Consider the following 23,758-nt stretch of genomic DNA (forward strand, 5'->3'; position numbering starts at 1 on the left):
TGGTGGCAATTGCCAGGGCATGCCCTCAAGGTATGGGGTCATAATGTATGTGGCCAGGTATTGCCAAGAAGGTGAGAGTAGGGAGTGAGGTGGGGATTGCAGTGACTGGTGAGAACCTGGTTACAGAGAGGGGTTTGAGGAAAGCAGTGAGCGGGGCAGTAAGGGCAGAGATGGGGAGGGGGCAGATAATCATAGCGTATGAAGAGGAAATGTGAGGCAGAGTAAGATGCAGTTCGGTTTATTGGGGGGGGGGGTGAATATTTATTGTTACATGAAGGTGATGTGGGTGGGTCTTCTCTAGAATTTCATTGGACCCTTGTCATGTCCTCACCACTTCATCTCCCTCTCTTACAGGTACCATCTACTTTCCGTGACTGGCACTTTTTCATACAGCTATCTTCTTTCATATACATCACATGTCCAAACCAATGTTATCTCTTCTCCTGCATGCCATATTTAATTCCTCTTGTGTCCAACTTTTCTCTCAACACAGTTGCACTTTATATATACATATATATACAGGGTGCAATGGGTAAATTGTCGCCATTTGATATTTTTAATTTCACACATGCACATCGTTTGTTTTTGATTTTGTTGACTACACAGTATAGTAGGGTCAGTTGGGCACTCTCTGTAAGAAAAACAGTATCATTACACAATTCACTCTGCCAGAAATTTGGAACATGCTGTACTGTTTGGCATTTGTGCCAGAAGATCTAGTATGAACATTTCAAGGTTTGGATGTCAATCTGAAGACAGTGCAATTTGAGGACATGTACTGAGATTGATAAAAATCAAACATCCAGTCAACATCCACACAAGCAGGAGAATCCAGTCATGGCTGTCAGACAATTTCTGCAACCACATCTGGCCACCCAACTCCCCAGACTGCAAACCCCTTGATTATTATGTGCGGGGTGCAGTTGAGTGAAAGACCAACAAAACTCCTTGTAACACAAAAATGAACTGAAGGCAAGGTTTATGGCAGCATTCACCAACTTAAATAAGGAGGCCATCCAGAAGGGTTGCAGGAGATTCCAAAGTTGTCTGGAGGCCATGATTGAAGCCAATGGTGATTTTATTGAATAAATTTAAACTGTAATAATTCAACATATTTTTATGTAATTTGGTAAATATATCTGTTAAAATGAGATGTCAGTGTTATTTTCATTTTTGCGTAATTTAGATGACAGTTTATTCACTGCACCCCAAGGACCTGGGAAGAGTGGGTGCAAACACACCCCCTAAAATTTTTAGCGGGTGCAAAATCAAAATTTGTACCCCTTACATACTTTGCCAGGTTAAAAAATAGTGTCTAAAAATTGATCTGTAAAAAGTTGCTTCAAGTTAGGTTCCTTTTCAAAACAAGAAGAAAGGACAAAAATGAATAAATAAAAAGTCCAAAATGTTAACTGGTGAAGCTGGTCATAAAATTCCCAAGGGAATTCTCCAGAAGGATATACTACAGAACTAAAGCATGGTCAGCATCAAAATTTAAAGTATAAATAGACAGCAGCAATGACACCCTGACTTCCTATGCAACCTCTGAGCCTGGATGCACATTCATCCGTCCGTCAATGCTCTCGGTGTCGGGGGTTGACCTGCTTTCTCTTTTGCGGGTCTTACGAATAGCAAAAGACCACGTTTCGGACTTCTCCCATCTTGCGAGCTCTGGGACGAAGACTGTTCGCTCAACAGCAGCATGACCAGCAGCACGGTCACTCTTCAAGACTAGCACACAATCGATGACCTATGAAACTCAATATTTCTAATTACGGTGACCAGTGAATAGATTTCACTGTAAATATATATATTTGCAAAGGCTTGGCAAGTATCTCAACTAGCAGGACTTACACGGGTGGAATCACCACCCAAAGACCAAAAACAGAAAAAAACTAAAAAGAAGTCTGCCAATGATACAGAGGATCGAACGCACGAAGGGAGTGATGCAGCAACGAAAGTGAGTGAAGGTTCAACGTGGGATGAAATGGAAAAATGGTCAACAAAAGTGGAAGAATGTCTGAAAAGATGCAAGGAAGGAGGAAGACCAAAAGGAAGAAATCTCAAAGCTATAATGTTGTACAAAAAGGATAAAGAAATTGAGAAAAAATTAGCGATAATGAAAAATCTAACGAGAGTGAAATTGAACCCGAAGATATACGATAACCAAATAAAGGCTGCAATTGTGGAAAAAGAGACGGTAAATAAATTAATAAATTTGTTTTCAAATACAGTTGTGTGCATAGCGCACTACGTTCGATATGACAGTTTGTCCGGCGTTACAGAGCAGGATGAATTACTCGTTTACATTACTGACGAACACCCCAGATAGTACAACTGTAATTGTAAATGAAACTGCGAGCTTTGGGGGGCTCGTAAGCCATTTCATTTAATTCATTATTAATATTTCATTTCATATCATCCTTTCTGTATTTTTGCTATATGTACCCCATGTCCTGTATTGTATTGTTATGTCCCCTCTTCATTCGGGCCATTGTGCCTATAATAAAGATACTCAACTAGCAGGACTCACTATCCTGGACTGATGATGGGCAAGACCCAGAAACATGCATGTCTTCAGGTGCTAATCCTAGCTGGTGGGGGTGCTTGCCTCCCCTTTGCGAATATAAGGACACAGGAAATATGTCAAAGCCAACAGGAAGCGTCGATGCTTCCTAGGGCTAAACAACGGTGGTGTGATTCCCTTTACGGGACTGTCACGTTATGTTCACAGTATACAACCACTCCATCGCTCCACCACCGCTCATGACTCTTTGAAACATTTAGAAATTCAATATTTCTAATATATATATAAAATTAACCGAGAAGATAGCCTTCGTGTGCAGCAGATGCACAGGGGCAATAGACACCACAGATACTCAGAAAACAAATTCCATCACACTCCAGGGGGAGAAACTAGAAGTAGTTGATAGTTTCTGCTACCTAGGAGACCAAGTTAGTAGTGGAGGTGGATGCTCAGAGAGTGTCACCATTAGAATACGAATAGCCAGGGCAAAGTTTAGAAAGCTTCTACTCCTACTGGTAACAAAGGGCCTCTCGTTCAGAGTGAAAGGTAGATTGTACGATGCATGTGTGTGAACTGCCATACTTCACGGTAGTGAAACATGGGCCGTGACTGCAGAGGACATGTGTAGGCTCAAAAGAAATGAAGCTAGCATGATCTGCTGGATGTGTAATGCCAGTGTGCACACGTGACAGAGTGTAAGCACCCAGAGAGAAATGCTGGACATAAGACTGACAGGTTATAAAACACAAGTGATGACAGATATTATTCAAGTTTCTTCAATATCTTTGGCCTTTGGAATCTGATTCTGAAGGAATGGTTTTGTGAACTAGCATATGTCTTTTAAGTCTAGATATTGTCTTATGAGTTTTTTAACATATGACACAAGTCGTAAGAGGCGGTTGGTGTCCAAGATCATTACCTGTCTGGGCATTTCGATTTTCATGTGACTTCATATGATTCACGTATCCTCCTTTTGACAACAGAAAACGGTCACATATAATACACATCCAATGTTCATTGTTCATTACGACAGGCCCTTTAAGTTAAAGAGTGCTGAATCATCTGTTCCTCCCGGGTATTGCAACTGGTCCTAACAGCACCTCTCCACTTGTTCCGATCCAGAACACCATTTTCCCAATCATTTTTGTTCAGATCGAGTTTCTTCAGGTTTTCCTTCGCAATTGAAAAAATTGGAGTCAACAAGAATGTACCATAACTATATATACAAATGTTTTTGTTTGTTTGTTTGTTTGTTTGTATGTGTGTGTGTTTGCTTGCCCCACCCCCCCATCGCATGACAGCTGATGCTGGTGTGTTTACATCCCCCATAACTTAGCAGTACGGCAAAAAAGACAGAATAAGTACTAGGCTTACAAAGTATAATTCCTGGGGTCAATTTCTTCAACTAAAACCCTTTAAGGTGGTGCTCCAGCATGACTGCAGTCAAATGACTGAAACAAGTAAAAGAGGAGAAGAATTTATGTAGTATATATATGTATATATATATATATATATAAATATATATATATATATATATATATATATATATATATATATTTAATTAAATTAGGCAGTGGTTTAGCAATGAATCTTCAAAAAGGAAAATTATAATTGTCCTCAATTCCAGGATGGGGGGAGGTTTCTGATTTCCCACCCCAACTTTTTTCCAAACAAAAATAAGTGGTTTCCAAACACAAACAAGGGGTTCTAACACACAGCTGGTATTAGAACACCTACAATGCTAGGTGTTCTATATATATCATCATCATCATATAACAGCCACATATATTTTCATTGCTGGTGACTTCAACTTCCCTGAAATTCAATGGGAAACTTTTTGTTGGCCCCAAAATGCAGGTGATTTCCTTGATGCAAACTGGCCCCAAGTAGTCACCTCCCCCACAAGAGGTAATAACACTTTGGACCAGCTCTTTACCACCATTCCTGAAACTGTTATCAGTGTTACGACGAAGAAACCTCCAAGCAACTCCGATCATGCTATGATTCTTGCCAATCTGTCTCTTGTAGGCAGAAACAAGAAGCACCACCATCTTCTAACCACTCAAACCACAAAGCAGACTGGAACAGTTGCTATAAGGAGTTACGATGCCCAAACTGGTTTGAATTTTACAATTCTGAGGACATCAATATTGTTTTTCAAAATATCCTCAGTGCAATCTAGGCCGTATGTGAAATGTCAGCACGGCACAAATGCTTCAGAAATAAAAACAGTGCAACTTGGGAGACTGCAACAGTTCAACTTGCCAGGGAAGGTCGTTGTGATCCTGAACAGAAATACAGACAGCATAGAACAGAAGACACAAGAGCCAACTGTCTCAAGCAAGTGATAAAAAAAATCAACTAGCCCTGACAGAAAAGTGTTCTGGAAATATATGTGTTTGAAACAGAAACCTCACTCCCCAGTCAGCCCTCTTCACAATCCCCACACAGGTCGGATCACTGATGCACCCAAAGAATGCTTATTGCTGAATGCTATGCTGGCATTTTTACTGCTGAAAATACCAATGTACCTTCTTCACCAACTCTGAAGTCAAATTCCCTAACACGTGTGAAATTCATACCTGCAATGCTGTGATGTCACCTCAAGAATAAGCGCGACTATGTCTCTCCTGGTCTTGATGGTGTTACTGATTTGCTTCTCAAATATGTTGGGTCCTTTCTATTGCGCCAACTTTTTTCCTCTTTTCAATTCTGCCTTAACAACTGTGTCACTCCAGAGCACTGGAAAATTGCCAGTGTCGTTCCTCTATTCTAAATAAGTGACCGTCAACTACCGTCCAGTCAGCCTTTACTAGCTGTATTGCCAAATTGATGGAGACCTGTATCAGAGAAACACTCTGGAACTTTTGGAGCGCTCACAGCCTTATTCAACCCTCACAATTTGGTTTTATCTCTAACTCCAGCTGCTGTAGTCAACTCATTCAGTTTCTTGAGGACATCATTCAAGTTACTGATGGCAGCTCATGGCTGGATGCTGTCCACCTCAATTTTGCTAAAGCCTTCAACTCTGAGCCACACAAATGACTTGTGGTAAAACTCTCTACAATGGGTGTGAAGGATGATCTCTATAACTGGCTGCAGTCCTTCGTTCTTGGTCAAAAAGAGGCAGTTATGGTTCTAGGACATCATCCTTCACCCTATGAGATGACATCTGGTGTACCACAGGGATCCATTCTTGGACCCCTACTGTTTGTTGCATATACTAATGACATAGATATTAACTTGAAGAAAGTTATAGTGTTGAAATATGTAGATGACATCAAGTCGTACCTCGAGATGAAAAGAACAGCTCTTATACACTATAAACTTTCCCTGCAATCAGAGCTGGACACAATGCAGCAGTGTATCTGACTGGCAACTCAAGCTAGCTGTGGACAAGTGCGTCACCAAGCATTTTGAGAGGAAAAACCCAGCTTTTACATACTCCCTCAGCAACACCAATCTCAAGAAGACTGTTAGTGAACGAGATCTGGATATAATTGTAAACAGCGATCTTCCCTGGACAAACCACATCTCTGAGATTGTCAAGAAGGCTGAGGGTGTCCTAGCATCACTCAGTAAGACCTTTGTCTCTCCAACTATCAATTTAAAGCCGTATTTGACTATGGTATGTCCACACTTAGAGTTTGCATCACCTGTCTGGAACCTCTATCTTGCTCAGCATATAAATCTCCTGGAAACTGTTCAGAAACGTGCAACAAAACAAATACTCGCTTCCTGGGAATGGGTACACTGAATCTCGGATGTCTGGTGACTGACTTGGTTGGCACCCACAAGATTATCCATCATCTTTCCAGCAACAACTTTGGGCCTCTTTTTGAATTCCATATATCAAACACTCGTGGACATGCTTATAAAATAAAAAAAAAACAGCACAGCACCCATGACTTTTGTAAACATCTTTTCATGCTCAGAATTGCTGAAGCATGGAATAAAATACCCGTATCAGTTGTGAGCTGTTGAGACACTACATCCTTCAAAGCTTCCATGCTTCTTGAAATCTGCAAGCAGTACACCACCACATTACTTTCCCGCTAGTGAGTTTCTAAACAAAGAAACAAACGATCTAGGGAAAAGAGAGCATTCATACAAAAATGCATTTAAAGACAAGGTGAGAATAACGTTCAATTGTGAAAAGTATTTTCTTGTTGGTGAATGTGATGCAAGGCTGAGAAAAATTGTGCATATCAGCAGAAAGAATCTTGAGAAGGTATACAAGACAAGTATCTATTCGTGTGCATCCGAATAGCAGTGTCACTTCGCTTGCGCAGAATGCAGAATATGCCAGTTGGTGCGTGACTGAGGCAGAGTGAATGAGCGTGCGCATGAGTGCAGAATGTGCCAGTTGTTGCGTGACTGAAGCAGTGAGTGAGCATGCAAGGGTGTATACATGAGTGTGAGAGAAAGTCCTGTAGCTATGGAATAAGCTGAGGTGAGTGAGTGTGTGCATTCTCTATCCATGATATCAGCAAAAGTTTTCTTTCAGGATTGCATTTTATGTGAAAATGCCTTGAAAAAAGTGCCAAAGTGAATTGTGTCTGGCATTGTTGTCACGGGCATTTGCTAAGATTAGCCAGAATGACGATTGTGTGGCATGCTGGCTCAGTGCGTCGGACAGACAATTCTCTTATTAGCTTCGTGACCAACCTGGGGTTGAACAGAAACAAGCTGTGTCTGACAAGAGCGCAAAGAGCAAGTATTGACATCCGACTTATAGAGTCAGGAAAAGAGGCTGAGCAGGCACAGACATGAGAACATGTCTAAAGGCACCATGTTTTGGTGTATGTGTATAAGTGGGTGCAGTCATGCAGGTTCGTGTATGAACATCGAGAAAGAATTTTGTTTTGTTTTACAAACAAAATACTGAGCAGTGCATAAATGGGTCAACATGCGAAGTAACAAGGAAACTGCAGATATTCAAAAGGGAAAAAGGGGGCAAGAAAAACAGTGAAAACATGTAGCAAGAAAAGCAGTGTAGTTAAAAGAATTGTACAACATATGTGTGAAACTGTGCAATGCCAGTGGCCGATGAGAAAATATATATTATACAAATAGAGAACATTCAAAAACAAATGAGAGTGTATAAAGCTAATTAAAGAGAACAAAATGAAGCATTTGAAATGCAAAAATATTTGTATGCAGAGAAAGTTGAAGTCTATGTGGAAATGTTTGGAGTAAAAGCTAAATATTTCATTTCTTGAGCTGTGATTTGAAACCAAATCTAAGGATTCTTGCTTGCCTGGTCCACCATTGAAGGTTCAAGTGACAGCAGGTGACCTACATAGGTAGAAATTACTCCTGTGGTATATCTGTTTTTGTAGCTACAGTCAGACACATGGCAGGTGAGCAGACAACCAGCAACAGGTAAGTGGTCGAGAGACAGCAGACAGTCAAACAGCCAACAGAGAGCTACATATTCAGCATGAACAACACAACACAGTAGCAGTCGCACAACACAAACAGACAAGACAGAAAGAAAACACGACCCAACCGAATGACCAACGCACACACAGATACAAAACATGCCCAGTTCTACCTCATCACATCAACACAATATTTCTCCTATTGTTCATTTTGATTTTGCCAACTTGAAGCAGTTGGTAACTTCATGTTGCGGCCTTCCTTTATATATTGTGAACCAAACCTTGCGTATTAAATACGTAAATGCAGGTGTGGATTAAATAAATGATTTAAACTACAATCTGATGCTCTCCTCATTGTTTTACTTTGATGTCGTCAACACGCCTATCTTCATCAACAACACCTTTTGCTAAACATCCAGCTACATATATATATATATATATATATATATATAGGTTTCCAAACAGTTTCTGTTTATCTAATTCACTGATGAGGCATTGGCTGATGTGGAGTTATACTTCGCCAAAGTGGCACTGAATCCAAAACATGGTCACAAAGTGACTTACTCAACCAGACATTTTGGTTCAATATTTCAAAATTTTCTTCAAAACTTTCAAGCTAAACAATGCTTAGGCTTTTTAAGATAGTTGCAAAGCAATGCTATATTATAGCAGTAAAGGTGGCATTAGATTATTTTATGTTGTAAACCAAGAAATTCCCATTCGCCAAAATTACAAAGAAAAACAATCACTGTGGTCTAAAAATAAGACAGGGAGGAATAAATCTGAAATAATAAACTTACTCAAATATGAAATGCAATGAGAAATAAATCTGAATTTTAGCTGAATGATATCAACACTAGACATGTTTCAGTGTTATCAAGCCTCAACCATAACTGCATAAGGCTGAAATTTAATTTAGTTGAATTTGTGGTCTAATTCCATCCAACATAATAGCTTCACTATTAAGTTTTCAAGCAGCAAGTGTCTTGGGTAGTTTTCCCCAGACATTCAAGTACCTTGAGAGAAAAGTTGGACCTAAGAGGAATCAGATGTTGTGTGCAAGAGAGACGATTGCGCTGGTATGGTCATGTGGTGAGAATGGATGAAGATAGGTGTGTGAAAAAGTGCCACACCCTGGCAGTTGAGGGGACCTGTGGAAGAGGTAGACCCAGGAAAACCTGGGTCGAGGTGGTGAAGCACGACCTTCGAACTCTAGGTCTCACCAAGGAAATGACCAGAGACCGAGACCTATGGAAGTATGCTGTGCGTGAGAAGACCCGGCAAGACCAGTGAGAACAATCAAAATCAAATCATATATCAGAAAGCAGGGGTTAAGTGACCCATCTGTTCGTGTCCGCTGTCAGCCTCGTCTGGCACCTGTGCCGGTGATACGTAAAAGCACCATTCGCTCATGGCCGTTTGCCAGCTCTGCCTGGCCCCGTGTCGGTGGCACGTAAAAGCACCATCCGTTCGTGTTCGTTGCCAGCCTCGCCTGGCCCCGTGCCGGTGACACGTAAAAGCACCGTCCGTTCGTGGCCGTTGGCCAGCTCTGTCTGGCCCCGTGTCGGTGGCACGTAAAAGCACCATCCGTCCGTGTCCGTTGCCAGCCTCGGCTGGCCCCCGTGCCGGTGACACGTAAAAGCACCGTCCGCTCGTGGCCGTTTGCCAGCTCTGTCTGGCAACCGTGTTGGTGGCACGTAAAAGCACCATCCGTTCGTGTCCGTTGCCAGCCTCGGCTGGCCCCCATGCCGGTGACACGTAAAAGCACCGTCCGTTCGTGTCCGTTGCCAGCATCGCCTGGCCCCGTGCCGGTGACACGTAAAAGCACCATCCGTTCGTGGCCGTTCGCCAGCTCTGTCTGGCACCTGTGCAGGTGGCACGTAAAAAACACCCACTACACTCGCGGAGTGGTTGGCGTTAGGAAGGGCATCCAGCCGTAGAAACACTGCCAGATCTGACTGGGCCTGACGAAGCCTTCCAGCTTCACAGACCCCAGTTGACCCGTCCAACCCATGCTAGCATGGAAAACGGACGCTAAACGATGATGATGATGATGATGATGATTCATTCATTGTTTTACACTGTATTCATTAATGACAAATCACATATATCATTCTAACATTTTGTCATCATAGTTAAACTATGATTTGCTAATGAGGTATATGGCCTGAACATCTTCATAGTTACCTCCCCACAACTAAAACTCACACTTACCTACCTACCTACAACCCATTTACCTATCCACCCAATGACTGACCTACCTACCTACCTGCCTACCTATGCACTCACTCACTCCCTGCCTGTCTATATCTATCTCTTCTATACTATACTTAAATCATGAAATACCCACTTCATGGTTCTTTCTTTTCTTTTTCTATAATTAATTATTCAGATAATTAATATATTCTCACGCTTAACGTTATAATTTTAATCAATTTCAGTTTCTGAGTTTACTACATCAAGTGGGTTTCGTCCACTTAACTATTTAGTTTTCGTGCAATAGGCGCCCCTGGACAGTTTTCTATAGTTCTTCTAGCATTCGAGAAGTGTCTACAATGTTGTCACCAAGTCATGCAGACAGGTAAAAAGAGTCACATTAAAAAGTTCTAAAATAAAATGCTAAAAGGAAGGTGAGAGATTAAGACGACGCAATTTGCGGGTTTCGTCTGATAAAAGAAAAATGACTTTATGCCAAAGTAACGGTCGAATATTCTACGAAGACATGCAATATTGAAGAGACGGTGTGAATATCAGAATCGGAATTTAAAAAAACAAAGAGATGATCTTTACCTCAGTTCAAAACCAACATTAACAAAATATTCAGTTGTTATGACAACGGAATAAACATTTTTTTCAATTAACATATATTTTATTTATTTTCGCATTTATTTTTTAATCACCAATTAATGTAATTTGTTATTTTCTTTTTCTTTTATAGAAATATAACTTTCTGCAGCAAAAATAAACAATTTTAAAAACTAAAACTTTAAATACTTAATACGAAAAGTCAAATACATAACAATAACAAATAATCCAATTAACTGTTTAAAATTAAAAATAATATAACTACAACGATTTTAAAATTAATTTATAAATGAATAACGAAATCTATTTAAAAAGATATATTTATATTTTATTAATATTTTACAAAGATATGTTAATATAAATTAAAACGTGTTGTTTTACGAAGCTACGGCTTGAAGGTGAAACCAGAGAAAGTCGAAGCAATTCCTGGAAATTCAGGTAAAAAAAAAGAAAATATTCCAGAAAAAAGATTATTTTTTAGGATTTAATGTTTAATATTGTTTCCAGGTTTCATGTTTTTCATGTGTCGTTTGGGTGTGTGATATTTAGCAAATTATATCGAATTTGAGGAAGAACATTTATAGAAAGCTTCGTGTAAATAATTATATAAGCTTTTTGTGGAAGATTTTGGAATTGGTTAAATTCTTGGGGAAAAAGGGACGAAAAATGATTTAGATTTTAAGGACGGGGCAGAAGTATTTGGTTTAGATATCTAAAACGAACCAATAATCCTTTTATATTTTATTTCGTTCTCTTCGGCGCTAAAATGTAATTAGTTGCAATTAAGTCCCGGTCAACCTTGAGAGAGTAGGCTTAGGGTCAAAAGTATTCTAGCCGTGACCATCCAGTCTATTTTAAAATATATATTGTATAGCTAAGGCTACGGAAAGAAACAACTAATCGTGTATGACAAACGTATTAGATTAATCACAGTCCATGTTTGGTCGACGCACCTTACCTTCTTCGCTCCCCAATATATCCGAGATAAACTGCAAAAATACACAAAATAGCGCACCACGCATCATCATAGATACACAAACCACTGAAACACCAAATAAGAAAAATGAAATACTATTTGGTCCTGCGATGGAGGTGGAAGTCCGTAGAATGACAGCCAACTTCAACTCTAAATTCTCGTTGAAAATACGGAGAAATCACTGCAACGTTGGTGACTTCAGTGTCTGTAAAGCTCGCATTTGTACTCTGACCAAGTTCAGCCGAGGAACCTGCGGACGTTCAGAGATAAACTGTAAAGTGGAGACAGATCAACTGTTATTTTATACTCCATAGAATTCACCATTTCATTCGGATTCGCACGTCGTCCAATTCGCAGCGGAAATCAAGGCTGCGAAGAGGCGACATCAGTGAAGCATGTCATAAGACAACTCTTCTTAAAGTAAACCCAAAATTTCAATATTTTAAGCAAATGTTAAAGATTAAGGATTTCCGCCTACTTCATCCTTATCTTCATTTTACGTCCACTTTTCCGTGTTTGCAATGAGTCAGACGTGATATGTAAACAATGGTTTGTTGCAGGATCATTGGGTCCGGCATGTGGATGGCTTTTAGCAGACTGAATGTTTTCATCGTAGGGTCGTTAATAACTCGGCATTTTTCATCAATTGGTTAACTTGAATGAAATCGAGTGGTAGCTGTCTCTCATCTCTTGGATTGATGTCTTGTAAGATCACACCATTGCTGCACGTGCTGCTGGGATTCTCTCTGGTTCACACCGTATCAAGCCATGGATGTTCCAAAACTTGGTTTTGTCATTTCCAACAACAGGTAGATGTAGAGGATGATGCATCAACTCTCACACCTAAGCAGACGAGGGCATACTTTGATTTTGCCTGACTTCTACATCGAAATGTCATTCACTTGCACCTAGCCCCTGCAGACCAAACATTCTCGCCAACTCCTTAAAAAAAACCTTGTAAATATCTGCCAATAGGGTTGTGTGAATATTGTCTTCAACAGTATAACGACACAAGCACTCCCCCTGTTACCTGGCTGCTTTGCCTTCATCAGTGGCTCTCTGGAATCTTTTTCCTGGCACAGTTTTTACTTGCAGCCATCAACTGCATTGATTCATGACCTCGGTGACCCTATGAAGACCATAGACACAGCTCCTTCAGTCTGACCCCTTCAATAAAATAAACAAAAAAGGGGGAGGGGATATGGCAGGTAATTATCTAAGTTAAAATCCATAGATGGAATAAACTTGAGGATTAATCTGGAACCCTTTTTTAGTTTTTGAAAACAAGTTGCCACTATTTATTTCTTTTTTATTGATAACATCTCTAGAAGTCATCCAACTGAGTCTCATTCCTTTTTTCAAATTATTTCACTAATTTGTTTTCAGATTTCTTCTAAATGTTCTAAAAGAAGACGTTAGTTGCCTCTTTAACATCCATTAACATTTCTAAAGCAATGTGTCTTTGTTACGTCAGTGTTCAATGAAAGGTAAGTGTCAGAGCTAAATTGTTAGGTATAAAGCAAAAGACAAAACTGTTTAAGATTTGAAATACAAACTGGTTGAAAGCTTTCCAGTTGGCCAGCTCCTGTCAAGCTGTCCAACCAACATGGACAACAGACATTAAATAATGATGATGATGATATACATTTTATTTAGTGTATATATATATATATATATATCTATATATATATATATATATATATACGTTTTATTATTTGTATGTGTGTGTATATATATATATATATGTTTTATTATTTGTGTGTGTATATATATATATATATATATATATATATATATATATATATATATATATACATATATATATTTCTAAATTGAATTTTTCCCTGTAAGTTAGGAATATTATTCCCTCAAATTATATATATATATATTGGGTTGGCAAGAAAGTAACTTCGATTTTCACAAATAGAATTACGATTTTTTTTAATGACTTTTGTTAATGATTCCATACTTTGCTTCCACAACTAAAATTTCTTCTCTCGTCCGAGTAGTGATTCAGCTATAAGAACAAAATCATCAGCATAAAGGAGCTGCCAGGGGCAGCCCAAGTTAAATTCCTCTGTTATTGCCTGGAGGACTATGATGAACAAGAGGGGTTTGAAGACTGACCCTTGGTGAACCCCTACTTGTACACTGAATTCATTGGTATACTTGTTGCTAACTCTCACCTTACTGACAACATCCCTGTACACGGCTTGTAAGGCTCTCACCAACCATTTCTATCCGTAGTTTCTGCGTTGACCACCAGATAAGGGAGCAGGGAACCCTGTTCAAGGCTTTCTCCATGTCAACAAAAGCCAAGCACAGAGGTTTATCTTTGGCTAACTACTTCTGCAGCTGTCTTACCAAGAACATAGCCTCAGTGGTGCTCCTCTCTGGCACAAAACCAAACTACATCTCATCTACACTAACTTTCTTCTTAATTAGTTGGGTTATGATCCTCTCAGTAACTTTCATCTCCTGATCCAACAATTTGTCACCTTTACCTTTGTAGCAGTTGACTATGGTGCTGCTACACTACTCACTGGGTATGACTCCCTCGCGTACAACCTAAACGACTATACTGGTGACTAGACCATAACCCACACCACCAGATATTTTAAGCATCTCAGCAGTGATTCCTGATGGGCCAGGGGCTTTCCCTCTTTTCATATCCTCCATGGCTTTGTCTTTACCAAGCTGCTGTCTATTCAGATAGCTGCTTACTCTGTTGGATCCACATTGGACATTTAGCAGCCTTTCACAGTGGCACTTCTTCCAAGCCTCTTCCTTAGCAGAGTCACCAACTGCAAGTGAACGCATTCCTTTCCAACAACTTCACAATACTCTCACACACTGCCTCACAAATGTCACCCTAGGTCTTGTTGGGACTTTGTTCCAACCACAAATTTGACCTGTGGCTCTCAGTAAGTTGTGTTGTATGAATTTCCAGTTATCGTCTGTGTTACATGTCTGTAACTCCTCCTCCTCCTAATTAAATGCTTCAGTTAGGATGTCTCTAAACTTCTGACTATTCAAAGGAGCCTTAAGCTTCCAGATCCTTCTTTTCCAAACTGGCTTGCTTCTTGGAATCCTTTATGCCTGTAGTTTGAAGCCACTAGAGTCTAATCTATGCTGAAGCGAACATTCTTCACCTGGGAAAGTCTTTCCATTTATGAGCAACTCTGAATGTTGCTTTCTGGTGAGAATGTCGTCAGTGTGGTTGGCATGGTCACCAAATTTATAGGTTATCAGATGATTAGATGGTTTCCTGAAGTCAGTGTTGCAGATCATCAGGTCATTTTTCATCACAGAACTCCAACAGCCTTGTTCTCTCCTCATCTTGGGACCAATTCCACAGTCCCCTTGTACCCTATGGAAGACACTTGGATGCTGCCCAACATCTCCATTGAAATCACCAGCCACAAAGATATGGTTACTGTCATTTGTCTTTGAGGTATCCTGTCGTAAAAATGATCCTTTTTCCCATTTGGTTTGGAGGCATAAGCAGAGATTGCTGCTGTGCTATTCCGCAAAACTAGTCTGAGCTTAAATACCCTGTCACATACTCAGACTACCTCAGTCACCTTACCCATTTCTCTGCTAGAAGTATGCCCACACCTCCTACCCTGTTGCAGTTGCCCTCCCAGAAGAATTCATACCTATGCTTTTTACCTGTGTGGAACTTGGCTGTAGTTCCCCCCCCCCTTAGATCTCACCAGTCTTACAGTGCCAACCCTGAGTGAATGTACAAGGAGGTAGCATGGGGAGGGGGAATAATGGCTTTCGGCATCTGAAAAGGTTTAATGAGCTTTTGCCAATAGATCTAGCATAACAGTTGCCCTCTCATTTAAACCACCATCATTCATGTTACACCTGCTGCCACCACCAGAAGTATTAGTACAGACACAAGTAACAATAATAACAATAATAATAATAAAAATGGTGGAAACTAACTGATTAATTATTGTTGCCTCCATTGGAAGTGGGTGCTGTAGTCCAGCATTAGTACAAGCAATGTTAGTACAATATATGTATATATTTATAATCATGCTGATGATGATAATATATTATCTATCTTTCTATACACAAACATTCACTCTCTCTACTTTTCACATTTTGATGGGATCAGCAGAGAAGTTACGCAGTTCAGTGAGGGATTCATCTAATTTAATGCAGACAGCAATTATAGATAAAAGTTTCAAGCTTACACGGGTAATGGGAGTCTCTCTCTCACTCTCTACTGTCTAAGCATAAAACTTGAAGTAACTCTTGTATATCTCCTGCATTCATTAAATGATTTGTGTGTGTATATGTAAATATATATATATATATATACTTCATGATTCTGTGCTGCTACTGGTTACTTCTCACTCAGAGATTTATTATCGCTTGTTTCTCCTTTTTCGAGATCAGCGACAGTTTGTCACTGGAAGAAAGCATATAGTATTTTGCGTTTGGAATAAGTTCTCATCGCTAGCTGGTGATTATCACACACTGATGACTGGTTACTAATCAGAAACCCAGGTCTGTGTGTATCACATAAGGTTAGATATGGGAACGATGATTTCCCTTTGCAAATAGTAATCGGACACAGACAGTGTGTCATTAGCCAGCTGGAGATGTCACCCTGGGGCTATAAACAACAGTTGCATCGTCCCCTATGGGTCCACCACATTTAGGTGGCAAATATACTTCACGATGTATGTATACATATATATATTAATTATAATGACCCTCATCAAGGCTGTTTACAAGCTAAGTTCGGTGCCAGCATAATGTAATGAACCAAGACATTTCACTTAAGTGACTTCTTTGCTGAAGGGAAAGAATCATTAGCTTAATTATGATTAAATCCAGGGTATGGAGATAACGATGGGCAATGTAATGGTGTGTTGTTGTTGTTGGCAGTCTAGTGTCATCTGTGGGCATGTTTTGGAGTCATTAGAACTCCTCAGCAAAGGCTAACATTTACCAATACTAGCAGATAAATGCAACTGGAGAGAGAGAGAGAAGGAGAGGAACGCTTGAATCGTGAGAGAGGTGATGAAAGTGTAAAAAGCCAGGGATTCTCTGCGTGAAATAACAAATGCAGAGGTGACCATGTTTGTTTTTAAATTTCATCTGAAACAAACAAAATAATTATTTTTATTGATAAAACTTTATATTAATGGTGGACATAAGCAGTTGGACTTGTTGCTATGAGACAGAAGAGTCTTAGGTATCATTCATCGTCATCATTTGATGTTTGTTGTCCATGCTGACATGGATTGGGCAGTTTGACCAGAACTGCAAGCTGGGGAGCTACACCAGACTCCAGTCTGATTTAGCATGGTTTCTATGGCTGAATGCCCTTCCTAACATGCCAATCACTTTACAGAGTGTGCCGGGTGCTTTTACGTGGCACTGCCATGAATGCTTTTCATCACCAGAGGGGTCAGTCTTGACACTTGCGTACAAGGTGCCAGACATCTCCCCTGAAGGTTCAGCCCCCTGAGCTTGTTCTTCAGTCCTTCATCCCATGTCTTCCTGAGCCTCTATCAAACTGCTACCCTTACATTACACACCCGGTGGAGCCTGCTAGCCTCATTCCTATCTGACCTTTGCATGTCCTCTGCATTCATGGCCCACATCTCTCTACCATCTACAACTGCTGTCTGTATACATGCATCAACAGCAACCATCATCAACCTGGCAGGCATTGGTTTGTTGCTTCAGCACCCACACTTTATATTTCTTTTTTATTGATTCCACAAACATTCTCCTCGTACAGAATGTTCTAGAAGCTTCCATCACTGCTCACGGCAGAGATTTTTCTCTTTCCAAGAAATGTACCACTTCCTACCTTCTTCATTGCTACACTTTCCATACAAACACAGGTCAGAGACTACTAGAAAGAACAGCTAAATTTCTTTCATATTACTCTATAGTCTTACAAAAAAAGGAAAGATGATATCATAATACTGAGTAAAAGCAAAATAACACTGGACGGTCACATCTGGAGTGCTTTTAACCCCCTGTCTGCTTGATCCAAGCTAATATGGTTTAAACATCAATCAACATTGTCATCTTTCCATCATACCTTAACTCCTTTGATACCAACCCACTTGTGGCCATCACTGCTTTTGTGATACAAACTTTGGTTTAAATTAAAACCTTCCAACAAAGCTTCTTGCTAATTTCAATCCCAAACATCAACTTAATAACAACAAAGTTTTTTTTTACTAAATTCTTCATTATTTTAAAAATAAATTGAAACAAAATTTGTGTGGGAAATGGTAATGAAACGGTAAACTAGTGCCTCTTGTTTTACCAAAGCCGTCACTGATTTCCTTTCCTAAAGGCTGAACACATTTAGTATTGATTCAGGTGCAAATAACGAATTAACTTTTAATATAAGTTTGTTGGTTTTCCAATGCCTCTGTTTCTTTTGGAGATCATAATTTTTGGTATCATTAACAACTATACTACTACTACTACTACTACTCTAGGTACAAGACTTGAAATCTGAGGTGAGCAGGTGAGTTGATTATATTGACCCCAGTGCTCAACTGGTACATATTTTATCAACCCCACCGAAAGGATAAAAGATAAAGTCTACCTTGGTGCAATTTGAATTCCGTGCCTAAAGACTGACAAAATGTCATTAAGCATTTACCTGGTGTACCTGCTCACCGTTTCAACAATAATAATTGTTTCTAATATAAGCACAAGGCCTGCAATTTTAAGGGTAGGGGCAAATTGATTGCATCAACCCCAGTGCACAACTGGCACTCATATTATTGACCCCACTAAAAGATAAAAGGCAGAGTTGACCTCAGCAGAATTTGAACTCAGAACCTAAAGATGAATGTCACTAAGCATTTCACCTGACATGCTAATGATTCTGCCAACTCACCACCTTAAATAATAACAACAACAACAACAACAATAATAATAATAATAATTTCCTTTAATTGAAGAGAAATACTGTTGAGCCGAAGTATTTAGGAAGATTTAGTATCTCAATAAGTGAAATGAAAGTGAAAGTTGTTGAGGAGAGAAATCTTTGTTATGTGAGTGTGAAGACAGGTTTATAATTTGATTAAGCACAAAGAATATCTGGGGGTGAAACTGTTTCATATTTTATTGATTGTGGAGTGGGGGGCAGGGGTTGAAAGTAAGGTTAACCCATGTTTGAAATCAACAATATTCTTATAAGAGATAATTAATGATTAAAATTAAAAACAACTGTCATCATCATTGTTCGACCGTGGTTGAGACAATGGAATTTACTATGTTACGCCAGACTTCACAGTTCATCATAGCATTACGGAGGTCCTGTTGCTGGATGCCTGTATCCCTGGAGATTACATCAGGGTAGGAGAGTGCGCGCCCTCTGGTATCATGAGCAGAGGGCTTCCAGAGGAGAAGAGTAGAAATTACCTCGTTTTCAGCTTTACAACAATGTCCAGCAAACTGAACTCTTCTACCTTTCACAAGAGATGATACAGGTGGTAATTTCCAATATATTTGTACTTTGGTTGGATGACGCTTCCACGAGAAATTTTGAGCTGTTATAAGGAGGTGAGTGTAGGTTCCATCCAACTGCCTCTCAAGCTTCTTTGATAACGTCCAGGTTTCTGAGCCATATTGTAGAATTGGTTTGACTGTGGCTTTGAAGATCTTAAGTTTGAAATCTCTACTTAAACAACTGTAATGGGCTAACTTTATGCTAATTTAGACAATTAACTATTTTTAATGCCCCCCCCCCCTTTTTTTTCTTCAGAACATGAAGCAATGGACAAGAACACAAGTATATGATGGATTGCACCGAGCATCTGTGTGGACTTTACTTGGAATTACAGGCTACGGCCTTACTGTGCTGGGCTCATATGCCTTCAGGTATTTCAGAGGTAAGATTTTTTTGTTAGTTTACATTTGAAGCCTAAATTTAGAGAAATCAGAGTTAACTACAATATACTGCAGTGGTAATTATATTTATTTGTGTGTCGAAGCTAGACTTAATGTGTCACAATATAATTTGATGATAGGATGGCAATTTTGTCAGATGATGATGGCAAGTTCCGTAACTCATTGTGCCTTAGGAACAGCAGAATGGATTTAATTTTCTTCAAACTGTATGTCAAGAATCAATCAGCAAGACAAAGACTATTTCAAACATGAAAACTGTGCAAATAACAAAACATGTCTCTGCTTGACATTGTTGTTACTGTTAGTGGTTTGAACCATTGACGACAGTTTTGTGTCTCCTTCACTCTTGGGACTGGGTAAAATGTACCAAACTAGGTCTCTTCCCACATAAGTCAATGGAAATATTTGCGAATTCTAATCTGGTCAGATATATTTAGAAGTCTTATGTTCTTTACTGTCAGCACAATGGCTTAGTAAAACCAACTGTTGTCTCTCTCTCTCTCGACAACAAAGATTTTGTCTCTGTGGACAAAGTACACACTAAGGGGTCCTGAAGGCAGTGAGCTGGCAAAATGCCTGGCAGCATTTCATCCGCCTCTATGTTCTGAGGTCTACTTTGTCTTTCAATCTTTCGGGATCACTAAAATAAGTTCCTGTTGAGCACTAAGGTCACTGTAATTGACTCTAAACTTACAGGCCTTGTGCCCGGAGGAGGAGCTACAATTCTGTGACACAGCAGGCAGCTGGGAATTCTTGCGAGACTGACCAAATTTGTGGCTGGTGCAAAGTCCCTTCCAGACCTAGGATAACATGGTAGTGGAACAATACTGTAGACAGGGCCATTGGAGCCTGAAATCCTGGAAGAGTTGGGGTAGCTGGAGACTGTATCAGATAGCCAAAAGGGAAGCTAAGGGACAGGTATATATAGCCAAGGGTGTAGCAGAAAAGAAGAAGTTTGCCAATGTTCAGTGACATGAGGACCAGAGAACTGAAATATTTTGGATTGCAAGGCGGTGTGTGAGAGAAAACCATGATGTCATAGGAAAGGAATGTGTATGTATGGATGATGGTGTCCTTGCGTCTAATGTTCTGCAAAGAAAGAGGCTTGGAGAGGCCATTATGAAAGACTGCTGAATGTGTAGAATGAATGGGAGGAGGAGAGCCTGCCAAATGTTAACCCAGTAGAGGGTCCAGCTACCGGAATCGACAGTATCCTGGTATATAAAGCAATTAAAGATATTAAGACAGGGAAAGCCCCTGGCCCGTCAGGAATCACTGCTGAGATGCTTAAAATATCGGGTGGTGTGGGTTATGGTCTTGTCACCGGCATCGTAAATCAGGTAGTTCATGAAGGAGTCATACCCAATGACTGGTGTAGCAGCACCATAGTCAACTACTACAAGGGGAAAGGTGATGCTTTAGATAGAAATAACTACAGGGGTATCAAATTATTGGATTAGGTGATGAAAATTACAGAGAGGGTCATAGCCCAACTAATTAGGGAGACAGTTAGCCTAGATGAGATGCAGTTTGGTTTTGTGCCAAGCAGAAGCACCACTAATGCTATATTTCTGGTAAGGCAACTACCTAGCCAAAGATAAACCTTTGTACTTGGCTTTTGTTGACTTGGAGAAAGCCTTTGACAGGGTCCTCTGGTGGTCAGTGCAGAAACTGGGGATAGACGAATGACTAGTAAGAGCTGTACAGGGATGCTGTCAGTAAGGTGAGCATTGGCAACAAATACAGCGAAGAATTCCGGGTAGAAGTAGGGGTTCACCAAGGATCAGTCCTCAACCCCCTCTAATTCATTATAGTCCTCCAGGCAATAACAAAGGAATTCAAGACAGGCTGCCCTTGGGAGCTCCTCTATGCTGATGACCTTGCTCTAATAGCTGAGTCACTGCCAAAGCTGGAGACAAAGTTTAGGGTGTGGAAGCAAGGTCTAGAATCGAACGGCCTTAGAATCAATCTAGCAAAATCCAAAGTCCTAGTAAGTAGGAAAGCTGTCAAATCACAAACCCCTTCAGGTAGATGACTCTGCTTGACCTGTAGAAAAGGTGTGGGTAGAAACTCCATAAAATGTACCTGGTATAAGCTATGGACACATAAGAGGTGCAACAATATCAGAGAAAGGTTAATCAGAAAAATAGTTTTTGTGTGTGGCAGATGCACGGGGGCAATAAACGCAGAACATGTACAGAAAACAGATTCCAGCACATGCCAGGGGAAGAAACTAGAAATAGTTAATAGCTTCTGCTATCTAAGCGACCAAGTCTGTAGTTGGGTTGGTTGCTGTGAGAGTGTAGTGACTAGAGTAAGGATAGCCTGGGCAAAGTTCAAGGTGCTCCTACCTCTGCTGACAATTAAGGGCTTCTCGCTCAGGGTGAAAGGTAGACTGTATGATGCATGTGTGCAAACAGCCATGCTACATGGCAGTGAAACATGGGCTATGAATGCTGAGGACATGCATAGGCTCGAAAGAAATGAAGCTAGTATGATCTGCTGGATGTGTAATGTCAGTGTGCACACCCGACAGAGTGTAAGCACTCTGAGTGAAAAGTTGGGCATAAGAAGCATCAAATGTGGTGTGCAAAAGAGATGACTGCACTGGTACGGCCATGTGTTATGTATGAATGAAGATAGCTGTGTGAGGAAGTGCCACTCCTTACCTGTAGAAGAGGTAGACCCTGGAAAACATAGGATGAGGTGAAGCATGATCTTTGAACACTGGGCCTCACAGAGGCAATGACAGGAGACTGGGACCTTTGGAGATATGTTGTGATTGAGAAAACCTGGCAACTAAAGTGAGATGGCAGCCACACATGTTCAGCCCTGTTAAAAATACTCCTGATGCGTTGGGTGATATGATATGCTTGAGAAGACCTGTTGAGTCAAGTAAAACCAATATTGTAGCTGGGGCCGGTGCCCCCTGACTGGCTCCCGTGCTGATGGCATGTAAAAAGCACCAACTAATTGTGACCGATGGCACATAAAAAGCACCATCTGAACGTGATCGTTGCCAGGCCCACCTTACTGGCTCCTTTGCCAGTGGCATGTAAAAAGCCACTACACTCTCAGAGTGGTTGGTGTTAGGAAGAGCATCCAACTGTAGAAACTCTGCCAAACCAGATTGGAGCCTGGTACAGCTGCTGGTTCTCCAGACCCCAGTCAAACCGTTCAACCCATACCAGCATGGAAAACGGACGTTAATCAATAATGATGCTGATGAATATAAGGTGGAAGACACCTGATTTGATGCATAAAAGAAGTGGAGAGTAATTAGCTGAATAGGATCCATTTCTTTAAGTTGCTTGGATCATCCTAACCAGCTGAATTCTCTCTCCTCACTAATCACCTTCCACTTAATTATCACATTGTAACAGTAACCTTTTGCCCAACAAAATAAAATCTTTGTGGCCAAGGGATAATAATTCTCTCTAATCAACCTTTTCCCAACTCACCAAGCAATTTATTTCTTACTTTTCAGTCCTCACTCAATGAATTTCATTGCATTTGCTGTTCCGGGTACTTCTTTTTTTTTTTCATCTTAGCATGCCGACTTCTTCCAAGTCTCAAATCTTTTCTGCAGTTCTTCCATAACAATCATTCATTGCCCTCACACAGTCATCTTTCAGTTTCCACACTTTTCCTCTGCTTCTGACCAACATGGGCATTAAATGATGATGATAATATTTGTATCGCAAAACGAGTTCGATTCATATTTATTCCTTTTAACACAACTCTATACACTTTGTTTGTTCCCCTTCATTTCTCTTAATCATCAACATATAACATCCATTTTACAGTTGGATGGACAGGGTCATTAAATTTCCTGTTATAACGAATATTCCTGTCTTTGTTGTAGTCCAGCATAAATCCTCACAAAACCAATACTTTTGTACGTTTATTCTGTTTTTGCAGACATGTTGAGCAGTCATTGCTTTAGCTGTAACGATTAGACCAGTAGTTCATGCTCGTTACCTCCAATTACGTTGCTTGTTCATTCCTCCTCAGCTGTTCTACAATTATCACTCATTCACAACTTCTGCTATGGGCTCTGCTTGTTGCAATACTTATCCCACAATTTCTTTATATTCTAGCACATTTATTTGCTTCTCCTGTTTATCCACAATGACATTGAATTATCACAAACAA

The 23,758-nt window shown here is 40.1% G+C and overlaps 1 protein-coding gene across 3 annotated transcripts in view; it reads right to left on the minus strand.

The window, feature by feature from the left end:
* Positions 1-10,765, minus strand: part of LOC115213136 (glutamate-rich protein 2-like) — a 47,251-nt gene extending 36,486 nt beyond the window's left edge. The window contains exon 1 of one of the 3 annotated variants that reach the window (XM_036503537.1): positions 10,704-10,765. The gene's annotated coding sequence lies outside the window, so the exon portion shown is untranslated. Of the gene's footprint in view, positions 1-10,701 lie in introns of all 3 variants that reach the window. The other 2 variants (XM_029782068.2, XM_029782069.2) reach the window with 2 other exon arrangements.
* Positions 10,766-23,758: the final 12,993 nt, after the last annotated feature.

Source organism: Octopus sinensis, linkage group LG6, assembly GCF_006345805.1.
Source record: "Octopus sinensis linkage group LG6, ASM634580v1, whole genome shotgun sequence".
NCBI classification, from domain to species: Eukaryota; Metazoa; Mollusca; class Cephalopoda; order Octopoda; family Octopodidae; genus Octopus; species Octopus sinensis.